The sequence below is a fragment of the Castor canadensis genome, chromosome 14 (assembly GCF_047511655.1).
Source record: "Castor canadensis chromosome 14, mCasCan1.hap1v2, whole genome shotgun sequence".
Classification (NCBI taxonomy): Eukaryota; Metazoa; Chordata; class Mammalia; order Rodentia; family Castoridae; genus Castor; species Castor canadensis.
Window position 1 is genome coordinate 81,940,085 of NC_133399.1, and position 22,111 is coordinate 81,962,195.

Here is a 22,111-nt window from a genome sequence, read left to right on the forward strand (position 1 = left end):
CTTACTAGAGTGAGGTGGTACCTCCTGGTGGTTTTGATTCACATTTACCTGGGCATTAGTGATGTTGAGCATTTTTGTCATATACCTATTGGCCAATTATATGTCGTTTTTTGAGAAATGCCTATTTAGGTCAAATATCTACATTTTATTTGAGTTATTTGGCTTTTGTTATTTAGTTTTTTGAATTCCCCAAATACTCCAGACATTAACCACTTGTCAGATGTTTAACAGTTAGTGCTTTTGCCTTCTTTGGCATTTATTTTATAATATCATTTTGTTTGATTATAAGGCCTACGTCTCTGGAATTTCCCAAAGGACAGTGGTCAATATTCATGCATTTCTTACCATTGCCTATCAATTAGTAAACATTTGTTGGCTGGTTAATTTTTTTCATTTCACCTGTTTATTCTATTTGGTAAAAAAAAGGAGGGGGATTTCTCATATAGACTTCATGGCTTCTCTTGACACCCATCTACTCTTGTTATATATCTATATTATCATAGGAGAAAAGTCTGAAACAATTTGAGAAAATATTGAGAATTTATTGAAGTTTTATAATATCTCTAATATCTGATATATATTCACACTCATTTTTCTTAATTAAACCAAAATTACTACAAAGAAGAAGGAAAAAATAGGTGGCATTTAAAAGGAATTAATGCTGAGAATAAATTATCTTCCTTTTTTGTTTATATTTTGTCAACTTCAATTTTCATGAATCTATCACATATATGGCTTAATCATTCTCTGCGAAAATAATTTTACTTTAATTTATCTTTTAAATAAGTGAGACACGCTGTTTTCTGAAAGGTAAATTAATTAAACACAAGTCTTTGAGTTTCATTAGAATAAGATACAATGTCTTCTTTTGAGGTAGAAAGAAAAACATGTTCCATCCCTGATGAGAAAGCTGCATGTTCTATTTGGCAATGTGTCTGGTTCTAGTTATTTGGAGCCCCTCACCTATAATGGCAGCAGGGTTCTGTTGTTAACATAGCCCCTGGAGTCAATTTGGATGAGATGAATTCCTGACAATACAGGGTTAAGAAGGTGGGGAGTGCACAGTTGGCAGAAAATACCCTGGTGCCTGCCTCCACAAGAGTGGACACTCCTGATATGAACTTGCCCTTCCTGTTGCAAAAACAAATGGGCATTTGAATCTCAGTGTCTCTTCTAACTGAGAAAATTCTGCTGTTTCCCTTGGGAGAAGATCCAAACCCCTAGTTTGCCCTGAATTTCTTTTGGCCATTTTCTATGGAAAAGATACAATGGAGAAACAGATGTAGGCAGTTTGTAAAACTAGTAATTCTTAAGTTGATGTTTGTCTTCTGTTTCTCAGATAATTAAGAATCAAAGACTGATCAGTATCTTTAGGAAATATATGTGCCTTTACTTCAATGGTTTGAAGAAAATGTTAAGTGTAAAATTTTTTCAATACTGTCTAGTCATCCTGAAAAATTTTGCAATAAAAATTTTGTGCATATTTGTACAGATCTTGTATTGAAGACTTATCTTAGATTTGTGGGTATTTACTATTTGGTTTGGATGAATTACAAATCAATCTCACAGTTATCATTAAGGATGTTTTAAATAAACTTTAATAAGTAAGAATTTAAACTTCTTCGCTAATTCTCAGGTTTCTAATAACAGAGTATTTGAACCTTATAAATCTTGGAAATCTAATTAGACAATGTTAAGTTCTTTCTAGTTGAAGCCACAGATGTTTCACACTGGGAAAATCAGCAAGCCCCAGGGTTTGTTTGGTCTAGAGGAGTGTCAAATTTTCATGGATAATTTAATAGCTAATAACTCTAATTCTTTCCCGTAAACCAAGAGATGATAAATAATGATTGCACTAAAACTGCAAAATTAACCCTCTAGGCTAATGAAACTTTTTAGGAACCATTGAGGAAATTAATTTCTAGTGCTTAATATTTTTTTATTGCCAATCTTTCTAGAGTTGTATTATATCCCATAATGTGACAGGAAAGGCACATAAACACATTGGAATGATGCAATTCAAAGAGAATTATATATCAAGGGACGCTTCAAGTATCTTTCATCTCTTATTCTCACTGACTAATCTATCAGAGAGGAAAATTCTTTAATTTGGGACTCAGTGTGGCATTTTTGTTTTTGTAAGTTTTGACTGGTGCATTATGAAATGGTGAGTCTCCAAAGAAAATTCTAAGCCCTATGAAAAATGGAAAACTTGTAACAGAAATACATAGCATGTTGGAATACTTTGATGTGATATATTTTATTAAATATATAATTGGTCCAATAAAATTGTTGCTACAAGATTAACTTTTGTATTCTCATATATATAGTATTAATAACCATAACCAAAATGACTGCAAACATTAAAATTTCCTTTACCCTTGGTATCAATTCTATCCAAGCAGCAATATTTTAAGTTTTTAGAAGATATTGGATCAACTATAATCAAAGAACTCTCTGTTTTTAGTCTGTAAGTGAACAGTTTCAAAGTCTGGAAATACAAGTTAAGAGACCACAAGATTTTTCATGAGGCATAACCCAACCACAGATGTTTACATCATGTGGTTTATTCTCAGTCTGACCTTCAAGTAACCTTGATGTTTCTAGCAGAGAGACAAAAGCTTTGCAACCCAAAAGGAATAAGAAAATAGCACACTTTTAAATCATGCATTAGCACTTAGCATTTGGAAATCCCAGCTGCTGCAATGTCCAGTGTAAAATCAGTGATTTTTTTTTTTTTTAAATAGCTAAGTGCACCCAAACAGAGTATAGGAAGAAGGCTCTTGGGAAGTAAAGGACATCATAGAACCAGCATTCTTCTCAATTAATGGAACACCTATAGTAGTCAACAATAGTGTTTCCCTGCTAAGATTTATGACTAGAATTACCTCATTGAAAATAGGCCAGTAAATGTTAGAAATTCTCTGGAGTACAACCTTAGCTTTTTCTCTAGTGGGAGAGGAAGGCACTGAAGAATTTCTCTAGATACCAATTTAAATTCTGTCTATCTGAGTTCCTGTTATTGATTTTTCATAAATGTTGAGATGAAAATTTGATCATAACTCTAATATATTTGGGCAAGCCATGGACTAGGAAAATAAAGTGAATAAAAGATAAACGTAATACAGCTATTTCCTTTATTACGGTTTGTAAAATTTGTCTTATTGTGGGGACTAGGGTTATAGCCATTGATTACCAAAGACTGGGCATTTAACTACATGAAAAATACTATTTTCTTGTGTCCTTTGGGATAAAGTCCCAAAAAATAAAGTAAATGAACCTAACCAAAATTAATAGTTCTTTAAATCATAAACTCTTTCTACTTGAAATTCACACAAATGCAGAAGTTACTTAAGAATCTACTATATATGGCTATCTATTAAATCTGTAAGATTTCTTTAACTCATACATTTTAGCGTAACTTATCTTAGTGATATGAATATATAAATGTATACTATTTGTTTATGCATATGTACTCAGTTTGTATCACTACTTTTTAAAACTGTAAAATACTGTCTATTTTCTCCTTATGTTAGGAATTGTCAAATTACATAAATGAAAAGTGTTAATATTTTCTTTAAGGCATAGAAAGCACTAAAACATAGAACATCACACTAATAAATAATCAGTTGAACTTACTTAAGCCTAAGAGAGGGTGTTTGTAAGATTTTCTACTGGAGTTTTGACAGAATTTCTGTAGTGTGGGTAGGGTCATGCATTCATTAAAACATATGCTTTTGAAAAGACTTGCCTTTCCAAAGATCCTTTGAAGATGATGTAATTGAGTGGGGTTTAAGGTATCTACTGTAGCATGATTTATAATCTAAAGAGAACTTCTGGATAGAATTAAAAGTCTCATTAATTGACTTGGGATGGATCACAGAATTAGCCAGTATGGAGGGTAGCAAGCATTCTTTTACAATAATTAGGCAGATTTTAAATTTGCCAACATAGATTTTAGTATTTCAGGTGTGGACCTTACCTCTTCACTTCTCACTTCTTTCAATAACTATATCAATTTCTCTCTGCTTCAGGTAGTGGCAGGCCTTTCTCCTTTATTGACCATTTTATTCTCCAGGATCATTATCTAGTTTTATTTAAATTATCCTCAAATATGAACTCTAGACTTTAACTTCTCAATCAACAAGACTTCTAAACTTGGATGTTATGTGCTGCCTTAAAGCGTAAATGGGCTTAAAATACAATGATCTTTTCCATGAAAGTAATTCCCTCTCCATACCATTAATCAAAAAATTGAATTTATATACCTTTTGGTGGTAGGAAATGATGTTTTTGATTCTCAACCTCTGGCAGAGTATCCTGAATACTGTACAATAAATATCTGTGGCTAATAAAATCATATTTTAGAGGATATTCCCAGTGATAGTAATATGACTTTCTCATGTTAGCCTTTCCGTAATGTTCTTTAACACTGTAGCCAGGAAGATGATCTTAATCAGTTTCTTACATCTAAAGGGTAGGAATTTGGGTGGGTTATTTAACTTCTACTACAGTGCATAATTTGACCGTAAAATGCTTGGAGTCCCTTTGCTTTATCTGTATTCTTATCTTTCCTGGTGAAATTGCACACAAGCAAACTACATGGATGTTCTATACTCTGTAGACAAATATGGTTAGAATGTTTGTTTCATGTACAAGCATCTCAGAAATCTAAGCTATTCAATAAAAAACTATCAGCTATCTAACAAATAAAACTATACTTTCGAAACTTAAAAGACTTCTGACCCTACTAATTTTTGGAACTTGTAAGAGACACAAGATGACTTAAAGACATTGACTCGGCCTATGTTTTAAGAGATTAAGGAAATAGAAAGTCAAGTAATTTTAGTAATTTTAGCCTAAAAAGACCTGCTGTGAAGTTTCAGTAGTAATTGAGTAGGTACAGTTCTCTTGGCCATTTGTTACAAATGAAATCCTCAAAATTAAAAAATAACTACATGACAAAGGGCCTTTCAGCAAACAAAATTGATTATACAATATAAAATGCACATCAATTTAACATATAATACATATATATCTTTTAAATTAAATGTCCAAAGCTTATAATAATAAAATCTAATATCCTATAAGCAAAGGTATGTTCAAAAATTCTTTTGTATTCTATTTATTAAAAGTATTCTTATTTATACTTCATAAAAATAAAATTTCAAAATTTACTAGCTCATTTCAAACTTAATAAGGTTTCTAAGGGAAATAGTTTTGTTATACAAGTTGCTGAAGGTGACAGAGACCTCATTACTTCCTGAGTGAAACCACTAAGGTTATGTTTAGTTGAAATTACTAGATCTATACTTCCATATACGTTTCCTAAATTTGTCCACCTGTGCTATAACAGCTGCTTTGTGTTCTGCTGTCAAGTGAAGTAGTCTTTTCTTAAGGGGTAACCCACCACATATTTTACCTTACTTACCAGGTTGTCCCGAAATCTTTTCTTTGCTACACATTATAAGGGCTTTGGTATCTTTCGATCTCCCTCAATTCTGGTAATTCTCCACTGCACATATGAAAAGAATGATCCAGGAAGGTAATATAATTCAAATGAATCTTAGTCGATGAGGAAATGGAGCCAATTCTTCCTTTGTTTTATTAAATTTCTAATATAATTAAAGACAAATTAGTGCACTAAAAGGTTAAAATAATTGCTATGGCAACATAAGTCCCTCATATCACCATGGAAGATGCTTCCTAATAAGTTTAGGAAAAATTTCTTTTCAGGAAAATTTTAGGTGCCTATTTAAAATATTGTACTAGAGCAATGGTTTATAATTGAAGAAATTTTAATGTATACTAGGGTTAAAAAAGATGATTAGCTCTGGAAAAAACTTCTTCCACTTTTCTTTTCTTATTTAATTCGTCTCAATACTGCCAGAAAGTAAATTGCTATTTCTGTTTTTGTCTTGATTTGTTGTCTTTTTAAATTTGTTTTCTTTTTCATTCATAGATATTAAATTACATAACTACCTTCTGACTAAGTAAAACAATTAAAGAGCAAAAATGGTTATTAAAAATTGGAAAAGAAATGCACCTTGAATATTGACCATATTCATTATTCTTGAAGATTCTCATTTCTCCAAGTAAGGAGGTCAGATTCTTATAAAAACTTAAAGAGTTTGAACTTTTCTATATAGCATGAATGGTTTGCAAAGCCAGTGGCACTTTGGCCAGTCATATTGTTTTTTTCCCTATGATACAAAGGAAAAAATTGACAACATAAACAGAGAATGTTCCACTGAGGCTTCATTGCTAGGAACCAGTTACTGAATTTACCATTTCACATAGAGGGAAAATTTTTTTTATTGTTGAGCTGGGTGTGGGTACATTCTAGCATTTACAAAGGTTCTCATAATATATCAAATATATTATACTTGAATTCACACCGCAGATGAATAATTTTGAATGAAGCATGTTTGTCCTTAGGATAATGAAATTCAGTCCGATAGAGAAAACCCTCCCCTTAAACAACACACTGTACGGATATCAGAAATAAACTAACCCTTCCCTTATCTTTAATTAATCTCAATATGATGATTAGATGAACTAAATTGCCTTATAAAATATTCATACAATACAATTTAAATGCCGCTTAGTGAGATACCTACAATTACTGCTGGGAAGAGTGACTGGAGAATTTCCCTTAAATTGTAAATAGAGAGTTGAATGGAGTAGGGGCTGTATTATAAATTTTCCAGATCAAATTTCTTTCTTCTTTTGACATTCCACTAAGTTTTCTATACAAATCTTAATTTTATATTAACATCATTCTCCCCTTGCTTTATTTTACTCTCATTCTGCTGAATTTTTTTGGAGAAGTATAAATAGCTATATGGCTCTAACACATTATAGATTCACTTTGTCCACAGTGTTGCTTCAGAATCTCTACCAAACCATCTTTGCTCCCCTAGATTTCCCTCCTTTCTGTAACTGTAATGCCATAGTCATCCTTTATAGAGAACCAACACCAGACCAAGTGCTTCTCCCTGAGGTAAAACAATGGCCAACAAATGAGATTCTTGCTCATGAGGTGACTGCAGACTGAAAGTATGAACTAAGAAAATGGTTCCATAAGTCATGGGTAATCTTGACTTACTTTCATTTCAACTTATCCTCATTTTGACAATTATATCTATCTTCTTACATGACAGTTTTAGAGTAGGTGAGGAAGGCTATTGTGAACAAGTTAAAGACATTAATTACCTCCTGGAAATCAGTGAGGGAAACTTTAGCTTCTGGATGTGCATTTTAAATTTTATAAATTTAATATGCATTCCAATCAATCACTTAAACCAACAGTAAACCAATATAAAGTTAGTCTCTTGATAATAGTTTTTGCAGCTGTTCTCCAATTCTGTTTTTCCTTTTCAGTTCACCTTTTTTAACAGGAGATGAAATGTCCTGATGACCTTGCTTGTTCTGCATTCATTTTTTTTCTAAAGCCATTCATTACTTTTCATCTAACTTGACTAATTTCCTGTTATTCTGTTGTTGTTTGCTCTATCCTGGCACTGAATAGGTTCTTTTCTTCCATTTCTTCTACCACTACCTTAGCCAGGACCCTAATTTAGCTCACATATGTTAACTAACATATACTGGTAGATCATCTTGCTTTCATAAAATGTATTTTAGCAGCACCCCACTGTGAGACTATTAAAAACTCATTTAAGCACATTATATATTCCTGTTTTCTCCTGTATGATATTTTCCATTTCATTTATATAAATTTCATAAGAGATTTCTATAACTATATGCCAGCAAAATGTCTCAAAATTATCACTTTCTTGACCCCCAGATACAGCTTTTCCCTGAATGTAGACCCATTTATTTTCTCTGAATATAACACTACCATCTGTAAGAATTGCCTTCCCTCCTCTAACATGCTTCACTCCACTTTTCAGGCCCAAAAGTTACTTCAAGGCCCATTTATAGCTTTACTTTCTCTAAACTTCCCTGATGATCCAATACCCATGTACTTGGAGTGGCTTATACATATGCAATGTATAATACATGTATAATTTCTATTGATTATATAGTCATTTGAATCATTAATGATAATAGAATTTTTTTGCAATATTTATGATATCTTAGTCACTCTCTAAAATTCTTCCGTATTTTCTAAGTATAAGGACAAATAAAAATTAAAACTACAGAGTTTAATTTTTCATATTGAAATTTTCATATTGAAAATCAAGGACCCTATACAATCCCTGTCTATTTATAGGGCGCTTACTTTAGAAAACTTGTAATAGTAAATTCTTTTTCCATCTTGTGGAAATGTAGGTAAATCTTTTATATTTAAGTAAGCCTTAGACCAACCTTAGAAACCAGAAGTTTCTGAAACACTGGAGAACCATTTCTTTGAAACATATTTATCATGGAGGCCAACTCCTCTCTCTCCCAATTTCTGTGGGAAGCAAGAGCTTAATTTTGTGGGGCAGCATACTCTAAGTTGCAAAGCTTGACCCTGTTATAAGTTGGGAAGTTTATTTTTCCCTTAGAAAAGGCCAATTAACTAACACAGATGGTCACCTAATTGCCAGATACAGTTAGGATGAGCTTTGTTTGACAACTAGTGCAATCAAGTCTTCTTACTTGAGGACTCGCTGTTATTTATTTTGAGAACATATATGTAACAGGTTGTATCTGTGTGACTTATAAAAGGGTGAAAGTTCTTTCTGTCTTTACCTTCTCTTTAGCAGATTGTGGTACACCTCTAATTCTTGTATATATATTCTTAAATTTATATTATAATATATATCTAATATATTATGTTCTTATATAAGTATATTATTCTTGAATAATGTTTATTCAAAAAACTTTTCTTTCTCTTCGTGGAGTAGTTTACTGGATTGGAAAATTTAAAAATATGTTTTTTTAACAGAAGGTATTATTATTATTATTCCCATTTTATAGATGAGGAAGTTGATCAAAGAGACATATGCTTGCAAATGACAGAGCAGGAAATTCAATCCAGACAGTCTGGCTCTGGAGACCATCATCTTATCCTTCCCTGATATATAATGCCATCTTATGTATCTCTCTCTCTCTCTCAAATTATGTGTGGACAAGCATTATACTTTATCCTCATCCTTTAAATTCCATGCTATCAGTGTGCATGTGGTCACATATGAGTAATTGATTGGTCATTAATTACTTTCTTTCATATAAGGTATTAAATCTACTGATAAGAATGTGTTTCTTTTCAGTAGTGTTGGAGCTTTATTCAGATTGTTCCATTTCTCTCAAAAGAATTTCTACCCATTCCCATTTGAAACTTTGCATTCCTGTTTGTGCCAAAGTTGAAACATAAAGCAGCTGTGCTTATTCAGGGTCTGTTCAAATCAAGTTGAAGGAAAACCCATCCTTCTGCAATGAAACAATAAACATGTCAAATCTACATTCAAAGAAAACTAAAGTAGACTGTTCTTCATTCTAGCAGTATTTGACTGTCATCAATGAGGTGAATTCTGCCCATAATTTCTGTAATTAAGTCATTTGGCATATTGAACTTTTGCATTGTTTCATTAGAGTCTGCTAAATTATAGCATAGAAGTTAACTTTAGACTCTGAAGTAAAAAAAGAAAAATATGTTGCTTCCAACTTCTATTTTGCTTTTTAGAAAATTTGTGATTTGAGGAAAGATCTTTAATTTCATTTTTCTCACTTCTAATGTGGGGGGCAGTGTTACCAGACTTAGGGAATAAACATAAAACTTTAAATGTGAGGCTGTGCGCAATGAATAGTGCATGTAAAACATCGTTAGGGTGCCAGGCACCTCTTACCCACTAATGAACAATAGTCATCATCACTACAATGCTGTCCAAACACCTTTCTCATGATCTAACTTTCCCAAATTTTCCTCCTCTGCCACTAGTGTAACGGAAGGGTCCAGTGTTAACAAAGAATTATATGGAATTACCTAAGCAATCACAAAAATGTCTCTAAATTGTGACACAACGCACATGGTTTTCAATCATCTCCAAATAAATTCACTTCTCAGAGTTTAAGTAAAATGCTCCGATTGCTTGTGCTAAACATAGGTAAACCTGAAATAAAATGAAAAATAAAAAAATGTGAACTGTTCCTGTCTCTGATTATATTTTTAAGTATATTTGAAAGGTGCATTTTGCTTAGCAAATGCTTTACATCTGGAACTTGAACTCAACCAGCATTTCGTTTTCAGTGGCATTTTTCTTCTAAGTGGTGTTGAAATTTTCAGGCTCAATTATGGTGAATGAAGAATGAACAATTTTCCTTTATTTTACAGAGAAAATTTTATTTTCCAGTCTGTGGTAGAATAAAAGCAAATGCCATATAGGAACGACATTTAAATTACAATAGACACACTTTTTGCTTGTTAAAAGTAAATCTTTTGTAAAAAGTGATCTCTCCTTTTTTCAGATTATTGCCATTAATTTACGTTCACCTTAGTTTACACTCTTAATTATGTGCTGATTTTTTGCCCTCCTTCTTGTAAAACCCATGGAGTTCCTCTTGTACTGTCTTTTGCCAAGAATCCTGTTAGTCATACCCACAGTGGTACAGAGAGGAAAGTGAGTTTTGTGCTATTGGTCATGAATACCTGCTTCACCCCAGGCTGATGCCACACAATGGGGTATAAAAGGAACAAGGTAACCAACACAACTTGGCATGTGATAGAAGCAAGGGAACCTGGTTTCATGGGTTCTAACCTAAAGAACACACTTCTATAGCAGTGTCTTTTTTTTTTTTTTTATACCTCTGTCTTTATTTATTTATTTTTCGTTTATTCATATGTGCATGCAATGTTTGGGTCTTTTCTCCCCACTAGCTCTCGCTCCCTTCCTTCTTCCCCCACCCTTTCCATCTCCCCCCCAACCCCCTCACTTCCCGGCAGAAACTGTTCTGCTTTTATCTCTAGAAAAGCATTTTTGCTAGTTGAGATAAGGATAGCTATATAGGGAGATTCCTAGGATTCCATCCATGTACAAATGTGTTACATTCTAAGTTAATTCTTCTCGAGCTGACCTTGTCTCTAGTTCCTGATCCCCTTCTCCTATTGGCTTCTGTTGCTTTAAAATTTCTGCATTTGTTCCTTTGCATTGAGGACATCAAAGACTATCGGTATAGGAAAGAGTAGGAAACACTTTGGAAGTAATAGGTATAGGCAAAGACTTCCTCAATATAGCAGTGTCTTTATCATTTGGCCCTGTTATTTCAGACAACTGTGATGGGGTGGTAGTTGCGGATGGCAGATTTCTCTAAAGGAACCCCTTCCATAACATGATCTCTTTCTATATCAAATATGGTTTACAAACTTTGTTCAAGTCCATAATGTGACAGTCCAGGCTTTCATTTACTTTGTTACTAGTCAAAATTGTTAAATGCTTTGTTTCCTCTATAAATAATTAGTTCATTTTTTGTTTAGTTTAAAAGTGACAAGTAAATGTATCTAACAGTAAAAATATCTTTCTATTTCTCCATTTCCCCATCTTTATCTGATGGTATCTTTGTATCTTTTGATGTATATCTTATTTTTCTCAAGATCATGATTTACATTTGAGAGAGAAGGAGATAGAACACAGATGTGTGGGAAGGTTTCCCCAAACATGAGAAAAAATTAAGATTTTTTGGTAGACTATATAATTGATTTCTTGGTCTTGGAATTGTCTTTCACTATGTCATGTTCTAAAGAGAAAGTATGGCTCCAAATAACTCATTATTTTTAGTTTACTATGTTTCCATCTCCATGAATGCATTTAATTGCTTTTTTGACATAATCTGTCAGAAGTGCTCAGTCCTCCCTCATGCAACTATTGGAAGAATCTTTCTTAAGTGCCTTTTTCATCCTAACTCTGGCAGAGTCCTTCATAGACTTTCCTTTGCAACTAACATAAAATACTTTGTCAATATACCTTTCAAGTCTGTTCCCAATACGAAAAAAATATGAAAATTTGCGGACTGTACAGTCAGCAAATTCACAGTCAGGTCTGAACTTGTCCTGACTGGGAATATTGCTGAGCCAACCACCAACTCAGCTGAAAATTAACTGATGAGACCATTTCCTCACTATTTCAGTACTCGAGTTACCCTCCTCCAGGGAGAACTTGCTCTGGCAATTACTTGGTTCCCCAGCATTCCACTAAAGGCTGATCTACCTAACTTTACTCTTTTTTACTTATGTATATGTCACCCACATCCTGAAATACCATTCCCCACTTCTCCAATAAGGGTATTCCCTCTTAGAATGTTGTCTGTTCTCTTATGATACTCAGATTACTTTTTCTTTGTGGTGTAATTGTCTATGAATTTTCTAGCCCCATGGACAAAACTTTAAGGTATTTGGCAAAAGAAATTGTCCACTTATTTTTTATCTATGATGCAAGTAGGTTATATACATTTTAATTTTTAACTCACATTTATCTTAAGATTTCAATCATAAAATATTTTAAGGGATTTACTAAAGAATGTATAAAAATATTCTAGAAAATTTAGTACCGAAATAAAGTTTTTTCAGAGAGAGCTTAATAATTTCCTTGGTTTCTTTTGCTTTTATGATACCTTCCTCTAGTTCAGCAAGTTTAAGGAGGTCATATCAATACTATCACTCATCTTTTTTCAATGGATGTTGGCATTTACTGTATAAATATTACATCAATTATGGTCTTTCCTAATAGAATAAAAATACATAATGAAAATTTTCTGTAACCTAGATTAGATCTAGCTTTATCACAAAGTAGATGCATTTTATTCCATCCACTGTAATTCCTGATCAGAATGTAAATGTTGGAATATACACATCCCCTTTATCTGAGTAACAGTGACTTGACTCTAAGGAATGTTCTTTTGATTTCTCACCTCATAATTCTTCAGCCTAGCATGGAAGGTATCCCTTGTCATAGTGAATTTTTAAAGAAGTACTGAAAGACATACATTTTATGTGTATCATTTTCTTATCCAAATTAAAATCACAAACTAAAGCAAAACGCAAGTCACTTTCTGACCATTACTGAAAATATATCCTTAAGTGTAACAAGAATAGTAAATTTGAAATTTGTTGTGTTCTTTTACTTTAGGTGCCATCTTTAAAACCTCATGAGATAGATTCTTGGCATAAGATGTATGTTTACCTTATTTAAGAATTTCAGTAGGAAGCAAAACAAATAACTTTGGTTTTCAATAATGCTCAAGTAGTCAAGGTTTAACTCTGAGTTAGCACTACTCTGCTGGGTTGAAATCACTCTGCACTTCCCAGTTGCCTACTGTACATGTAGTAGAGAAGCTACATCTCCCAACTGAAACATGTCTTTGAAAGCAAACCCTTTAACACCTCTAGGAAAAGAAAGGCTCTTAATGGAGAATCTGTACTTTTCTGATTTTGGCCACACATACAAAGATTTGCAATGTTCTTATAGTATAAATTAGCATTATTCATAATAATGGCATGTTAATATGGCATCGGCATGCTACAAGGCTTCTGCTCAGATGTTGACTTGGAATTTTGCCACCATAGTGGTGGCTATGGACTTTTCTCTTTTTTGCCTCACACTTTACACACTCAGTACATGGCATGTTCCCAACATAACACACACCCTGTTTTCTCTCACTGCTTAATTATGGTTCATATTCCCAGCATATGTTTCATACTGTCAACAAAAGAAAAAAGTCTATTTTGACTTGGACCAAATTTAGCATCTTTAAAATATTCAAATATGCTGTTTTACAATAACATATGGTCATGAACAATGTTTTTCATTTTTTGTAACAGTATCTCTCTTTAAGCATAGATCATGTATTCTAAGATTAAATTAAATGGGCCTGCTGTTAGAGAAAAATGTTTCTTGTGCTACAACTTGGCTTTCTACATTAGTGTTTATTAAATCTTTAAAAACTTAAATAACCCTATGATAAAATTCAGGAATATGAATAATCACATGTGTTTGTATTATAATGGATCTTTGTATTTTAAAAAGTAACATTAAACCAAATGATTTTATAAACTAGAATAACAGAACTAGGCTTTAGGCAATATTATACATACAAAATGAAATTATCAAATAAAGTTCTTAGATGTGACATCAATTCTCAAGTCCTCTTCTAACCCCTTTGCTATCCACACAGTGGAGTAAGGTTGCTCATATGCATGTAATCCTCTGAAAAAACAGGAAGAAAAATAATCTTTCTATTCCTTTTCAAATATTTCAAACACTGTACATTTGGATTTCATTTTCAATTGTTAGTACCCTTCCATGACTATTACCTCATATCAGTCTTGTAATAAGTTCCAAGATGTTGATAGGAAATTAGCACACACTGGGTTTGGATCTCTCTGCACTTATATGTTCAGAGTTGATACCCAATTGAAACAAAAAGTCCAATGTAGATCTGTCCTTGTTATTTCCTCCCAGAGCACAAAGTTTATTTCTTTCAGGGCACAACAGGTTACTTATAACAATCTTATTTAAATATTAATATATATTTATTTCCCTCTAACTAACTAGAATGTAAGATCTGTGACTTTAGCATAGTTCCTGACTTTAAGAAAGGAGTGAGTGTAGCTAAAGAAATTTCTTACCTTGTCCAAGGTCATCCAATATTATTTTAAGACTCATCTTAAAATAATAATTGGATGAAACAACCCTGTGGGTTTAATCCAGGACACCCTTCTACCATGCCTTTTGTGCACAATTAGCCCGAGGACAAGTAAGAATAATTTGTCAGCCCCTAGTAGTCTATTGCCAAACTAAAGGCAATGTGTAGAAAAATGAGCTGAATTGTAGTAATGATTTGCCAAGAAGACAGAATAGGTCATAAAAGATGTCAACTTCGAATGTATGAAACTTGGAATAGACATGCTCTTTTTGTTTCAAAATGATTTCTTTGTATTTCAATTGACTTACCACTTCATATTATAGTAAGTAGAAAACAAGAGTTGGAAGCTACCTTGAAAAGTCATTGTATCTTTTCCCTGCCCTATTATTAGTGCCCTGCTGTGCTGAAAAAGAACAAACTGGAAGCAAACATTACATACTCGTCTATCTTTCTGCATATTTAAACACGAATTCCATCTCTATGTTATAGAACACATCATATACTATTTATGAAAAATTACTTACTGCAGCAATTATGCCCTAAAGAATATCCTCGGGACTGAAGGAACGAAGACAACATTGTGAGCAAACATCTTACTTCTACATATATTAGATAGCAGCAGAATCGTGGAAGGCTTGTACAATTTGCTTTAAAAAGTGTAAAATGGTATGAAGTATATTTATTTTTTCTTGTCAATGGCCCATTTTATTAGTTTTCAATATTAATTTCATAGTGATAGAGTAATTCTTATATTCCATAATATTTATAGGTTATATTAATTGTTATCTTACAAAGAAATAAAATCTAATTGAATTTCTCATTTTATATACCTTATTTAAAAATTATTTACATAATTAGACTTGTTTCACAAAGGAAACAACTATTAAATATGAAATGCATTAACAATAAATATAAAATGTATCACCTCCTTCCATAACTTTTCCTTGATCTTCAGTCTTGGATTAGAGAATAAATATGAATGTCGTCTCTAAAAACCACATTTTCTAATTTAATACAAATCTATCTTCATCTTGTGCCTCCACCAACTCCTATACCCTGAGGCAGACAGGGTATAGGAAGGTGAGCCTTCTGTGGGGCAAGTTGGGGACAAAGCAAAATACAAAATGGACATTATGAAATCTATTAATGGTCTCCTGTTCATTTGTCACAAACAATGAAATGTGAACACCAGCCCAATGTGCTGTTGACCTCAAAGTACTGAAGACAACAGAATATCTCTGTGCGTTTAGAGCCCTGGGATCCTGTCTGTTTGGCTAATAATTGCCATATTTCTCAACCACTGATGCTCAGGATAAGCCATGGGTAACATCATAAAGATGTTAAAAAAAAATCCATTACAACCTGGCATTTGCTGAACTTGCTACTTGAACTAACAGGACTATTTTTTTCTTAACTGGGCTATTCCTTTCTGCTAAAAAAAGAAGAGAAAGATTTATGAAGGCATTTCTAAAATAGTTTGTAAAAATTATATTTCAGTTAATGGACTTTTATAAAACATAGTTGTCACGGAGGCACACATTTGTGTGAGGTAAATAAGCCTCAAAATTTAGACTCCTAAGACTGCACTTGAGGTTATATTTCTGCCTTTTATAGCCAGAGAAGTATGGAACTTTGATAAATTCTCCTTTGAAGTAGAAACTCCCCTGTTTTTCATGTACTCATGTGGAAAGAAACCTTTGCAACCTCTTGATTAAGTGCTTGTATCTTAGATTTACAGATTAACTTGTTACTGTACCATGGATAAGCTGTGTGATATCTAAACTGATTCTCTACTCTGTCCCCTAGTTCTGCAATTATCAAGTACAATATGCCTATCATGCAGCACTACCTTTGATCTGAGAAAAACAGAAAAAAGCTTCTGAAGAATATATTAGCAATTTTTGCACCCGAGGATTAGAAGAGCAAAGGTCTGGGAGATTGCTAAACTCTTCATTTAATTCTATCCCCTCCAGTAGCCCTTATTTATTAGATGGTGGGAAGACAGCCCTATTTGCATAAGCGCTTTTTGGTGTTTAAAGCACAGGTGCCACAACCTAAATATAATATAAATAATATAAAATCCAAATAAAATGCTAACAAGTGTTCATAGGCCTCCCATGAACCACTTGTTACTTGCATACAATGGAAATCATATTTTTAATCTAGACGTATATCCAGTTTTGCAGAGTTCTATTCTCTTCTACACACATACTCCCCTCACTGGAAAACTTCTTGCTCCTGTCTCTTGCACTGTCCTAAAGGAGAAGGAAAAGGCTTCCCTTTCATGGCACCAGCTGTTTTCTGCTCCTCCCCATCCTAAGTAACCAACAATCTCCTGACTTAAATACAGACCCTTTTTGAGTTCTAATGCATATTAGAATTTCACCCTGAGGATATTTCACTTTCCTTTCTGATCTTAATGGAAGAAGGTAAGTTGGGGACCCTGCAGTAAAGTGCTAACAAGCTCAAATTCTAGGATTAGTCTGGGTTTGAGTTCAGGTCCCATACCTGGTATGTGATTTTAGATAATTTACTTGACTTCTTCAGATAGTTTTAGCAATAATGAGGCTGTGATTAAATATGATTCTCCATCTAAAGTGCTTAGCATCTACTTGCAAAGAACATTTCATTAAAGTCCATCCAACAAGAAACAGTCCTATAGCAAATTTGGAACTAGAGAGAAGATGTGGATGGAGAAAGACAGAATCATTTTAAGATATTATCAATCTTTATTATTACTGATAATCTCAAAAGCTATGTTTAAAGACACAGCTTACATCCTCTACAGTGTAAATAGTACCCCTTTTTCTTCAATGCTAATTATTTTTCAACAATATAAATTTTTCAAAGATATATAATTATTCATCAGCATGAATGATTGTTGTAACAGAGCTAAAAATAAAAGTGCTATGGAAACATGAAGACGAAATTATCCAATATGGGTGGAGGACAATCACCAAAGTGGTGTTTGAGCTCCTGTTTGGGCAAAGGTGTGTGAGTGTGTGATGAGAGGTGATCTGCAAAAGGAAAGGGAGGTGAGAGAGCATAACAGAACCTCAAAAACACCACTAGTTAGGGATAAATCATGGGCTTAGATGGGGGAGGAGAGCCAGCGCAAGTTAAGGGTAGAAAGGAACTAGACCATAAAGAACATTTATTTTGTGTTAAAAAGCTTATTCATTAATGTAAACCCTGATTCTTGGTTTCCCTCCATGATGTTAACATTGCCCTTTCTTCCTTTCAGAATTTTTAAAATTATTAAATTATTTTTATTCCTTGTTCTACTTTATCACTCCTTTGCTGTGGTCAACAATCTGTGTGACTGAAGGCAAAATGCTTAACTTTACTATGCCTTTTTTCCTTTTACATACAGTGAGAATAGTCATAGTACCTCCTTTATAGACTTGTTATGAGGAGTACATGAACTAATTGTGGCATACAGCAAACTTTATATAGCTATTTTGTGAATTAAAAAAAAACCTACAGAAGTATTTCCAGGACCAGCTTATGGTAGCTCAATGAATTCTTACAAGACTGAAGCCACTATTTTTAATACCTTCTGAATTTGTATTTATAGTTTATAGGGAAGATATCATGAATTATCTGTCTACGAGACCTTCTATTTAAGCTTTATTGAATAATTATGCTTGAAATGATTCTACCATTTCCATCTCACCCCACTCATTCAGTGGAAGTCTACTAAATGCACTGATATGAAGGATGGGTAAAAAGTGATAAAACAAAGAGCAGTCTCTACTTTTATTGGGCTAAATCTGGTGAAAATGCTCTATCAGTTTATAAGAATTTTCTATTGTATTAATTCAATTAATATTTGCAATATCATGAAGTCAAAGAGACTATTATTACTCTTATATTTTCATAACATAGAGGAAGAAACTTATAAAAACTGATTTTTCTCAAGTTCAGAAATCTATCTAGATATGTTAAACCAAAATTGAAAACAAAGTTCTTTCACTTCTTCAATGATTTGGATGTGGATTTTCCCTGCCAAAACTCATGTTGAAAATTGATTGTCAATGGAAGGCTGATATGGTGTGGGACTTTTAAGAAGTAATTAGGGAGCTGATAAATGGATTGATAGTTTTCTAAAAAGACTAGGCTAGTTCTCTGGAGACTGGCTTAGGTTTTGTAGAAATGAATCAGTTCTTGTGAATGTGGTTGTTATGAAGCAAGGTTATGTCTGTATGTTATCCCTTTTGCAGTCCTCATCTTACTCTTCCTTTTTTTCCCACCATGTGTGGAGCAGCACAAGACCCTCACAGATGATAAGCATATGTGGCCACCTTATCTTGGACTAAATAAGCCTCTTTTCTTTATACGATACCAAGACTCTGATGTTTCTGATGTATTACAATAGCAGAAAATGAATCACAGCAACTCCTAATGCAAGACTATTTCCACTATAGCACACAATGTGCCTTGTTCTGACACTAGACAACATGATCCCTGGGATTAAACAATATTGTCCACTTCTGTTTTATAGAAAACATATAAAACAGTGCCAAGCACAAGATAATGATGCAGTACATACACAGCTGTGTTGGTCAGTATTCTGCTACTATAACAAATATCTGAGATAATCAAATTATGAAGACTGAAGGAATGTTTAAGAAATTTCGCTTCATGATAGGTTGATCCCATTATATTTTTCTGTGGCAGCTCATCATGGCAGGAGCACATGGTGGAGCAAAATCACTCACCTCATGGCCAAGAAGTGAAAGAAAGAAAAAAGAAAAGAGGGCTGGTGTCACACCATACTTTGTTTGCACAAAAGACCTGATGACTTTGCACCAGGTCCTGCTTCTTAAAGGCTCCACCACCTTCCAATGGTGTCACCCTTAATACATGGGCCATTGGGGGGATATTCAAGATCGAAACTATAGCAACATTGAACAAATGAATAATTGAATCTATTGAGTTTATTTCAGTAGCCCTTTGATCTGAATTTACCTCATTTCTCCTTTGTCTGACATTTTCACGGGACTTAAACTAAGTCTTGACATTATAAGAGGAAGGTGCTCATGTGTGCTCAAAATTCAGTCCTCTTTCTGAAACTGAATGCTTTCTCTAACTATTTGTGTTGAATGTGAGAATATCTCACAGAAGAACCTTGAGATAATGGATATTAACTAATGAAGAGCAGTGCCCACATAATTTATCCTAAATCAAAGTGTATTCATTGAGGTCTAAAAAATATGCACAGTATGGCATTGTTATTTTATTGAAGCTGTAGTAGACCAGCATTTATGATCACATATTCTACTTAATATGAGTAGATAGACAGATACATAATATCTCATTCATTATGCATCACAACTTTACAAGTTTGGAATTACCGCCTCTATATTCTCAGTGAGGCTAAGTCAATTGTCCAAGACCTTACAGTGAGGTGGCTAACTTCCAAAATACTACCTATTTCACTGAAATTATAACTTAATACCTATCTTAGTTAAATCCACATCAAAAAAGTAAAATTATGCAATATATATTGCAAACAACTTAGCTACAACAAAAGGACAAATGTGGCTGGTAAAAAGTTACCAAGTGTAAACTACATTAATCAAATATGTTCCTTAATACTGCATATTTAGTTAGTATTGCTGCCAAGGCACATAAAGACATTTCCTTTGTTGTTACTGTTATCATGACATTCATGGGAATTCATAAAGTCTTCAAGTGTCTGTTTGCATTTAAAGACTGCATCAATTACTAACAAGAAGCTGTCTTACTAGCCTAGCAGATTTGCTTGTCTGGACTTTATGATCCCAAAATGCTTACTTTTTCCATATCCTAATCACATTGACATTTATTTCAGAGATTACAGGAGGAGAAATGGAAAACAGTATCTGAACCAGGAAAGGAACCTCAGAACAGCTGCTAGGCACTGAGCAGCTGCTGAACAAAGAGACGAAAGTATTGTTCATCTTTACTGCCAGCAACAGATGCCATTCCCTTAAATAGCAAGTAATATGGAAGCTGTAGAGGGTATGACATGCACAGTAGTCACTGGGCACAACATATCATTATTAACAGGGCATATATCTTAGAGAGAAGGAGCAAGAGCCCTGACATGCACTTCAATGAGGATCTTTTAACATTTTTGTGGAAAGGCTGACAACTATCTTTGGAAACAGTGGGCAATGAGGTAGACACTAATCTGATTTATCCTAAAAAGGAGGGGCATATGCTACTTTTTTATTTGACCTGTACAAAAGTAGCTAGTGGAGTAATGTATCTAATCACAGGAAACTAGTTTGCTTTTGTGTGAGGCTTGCTAATTCATTAGACTGAAAATTTTCCATAAAGAGTTATTTACATCTCACTAACCACTAGGTTCACACCTGGGGTTGGCAACACCTGGCAGTGCTCTTAATGAGTTCACCACTGTTTCCAAAGAAAATGCTGACATTAATAATTGTAACGTTACCTTTATTGCGAGAAAAGTACAAACATAAATGCTGTGGATTAGTAAAGGTCATTGCAATCTAACTCCTTTTGGTGCTAATGTAGCTTGACAGTGTTTGCAAGCCAGGAAAGAGATGGAGGAAAAGCCTTCTGTGATAACTAGATCTTTCATGGCACTGCCTGATTGCATAAGGGCATCTGCTTAGGTGATTTTGCCCTCAAAGATGCTTTTGGCATTTTCCAAAATGGCACCTGAGTTTCTGTCATATCCTATCCAGTCTGTCACTAAATTCTACTGATGCTTTTCTCCATATTTCTCAAGTCAGTCCCTTCATTTCCATTTTCATGGTCTGCCAGAGTCCTGGCCTGACCTGCCTGAATAAATTACTGCAACTGCCTCCAATATAGCGAAGTAAAGAAGTGAAAGTGACTGTCTTTGCCTGATGTTGTGACTAATCCTGAAATCCACAAATAATTACTGAATGCCTGTCAGGTACCCAGCCCATTGCTTTGTGCCTTGGGATCAGATAAAGAATAGCAAGGAATTTCTACTCTCAATAAGATTTTGATATAATTAGGGGACAAAAAGTTCAATGATATTAATAAGGAAATGCAGCATAGGGAATGTATGACATAAAGAGCTTAGATAATACATGGAACAGGGATGAGGAGGGCAGAAAGGTCATTGCTGATCTTTTACAGTTTTTAATTGAGTATTGGATTTCTTAAATTTCTTATTTGCTAATAGCTCAGCTTTTCCAACAGCAAGGCAAGTATAGTTTGCATTTCTACAAATAACTCATTCTCTCATATTCTGGGAAAGTACCTGCTGTACATAATATATGTTCATTGACTGCTTCATTTTTTCAAGCTAAGTCTTCACTCTTTTTGTCAGTGTCTATCATGTGCTTCTCCTTGTCTGTGGTGATATTCACTATTCCTTATCTGCTTTTTAGAATTACATAATTTGTCTCTATTGTTGCCACTCTAATACTTATACTTCTATACTTACACTTATTTATACGTGTGCCTATTTCTATATGGTTTCTTTAGTATACATGAACATCATATACGCTTGTCTATATACGGGTATGTACCT

At 33.6% G+C, this 22,111-nt stretch overlaps 1 protein-coding gene across 21 annotated transcripts in view; it reads right to left on the bottom strand.

Moving 5' to 3' along the window:
• The window catches only part of Tenm3 (teneurin transmembrane protein 3), a 2,373,066-nt gene that overhangs the window by 1,880,298 nt on the left and 470,657 nt on the right, over positions 1–22,111 (bottom strand). The gene's annotated exons all lie outside the window — the stretch shown is intronic.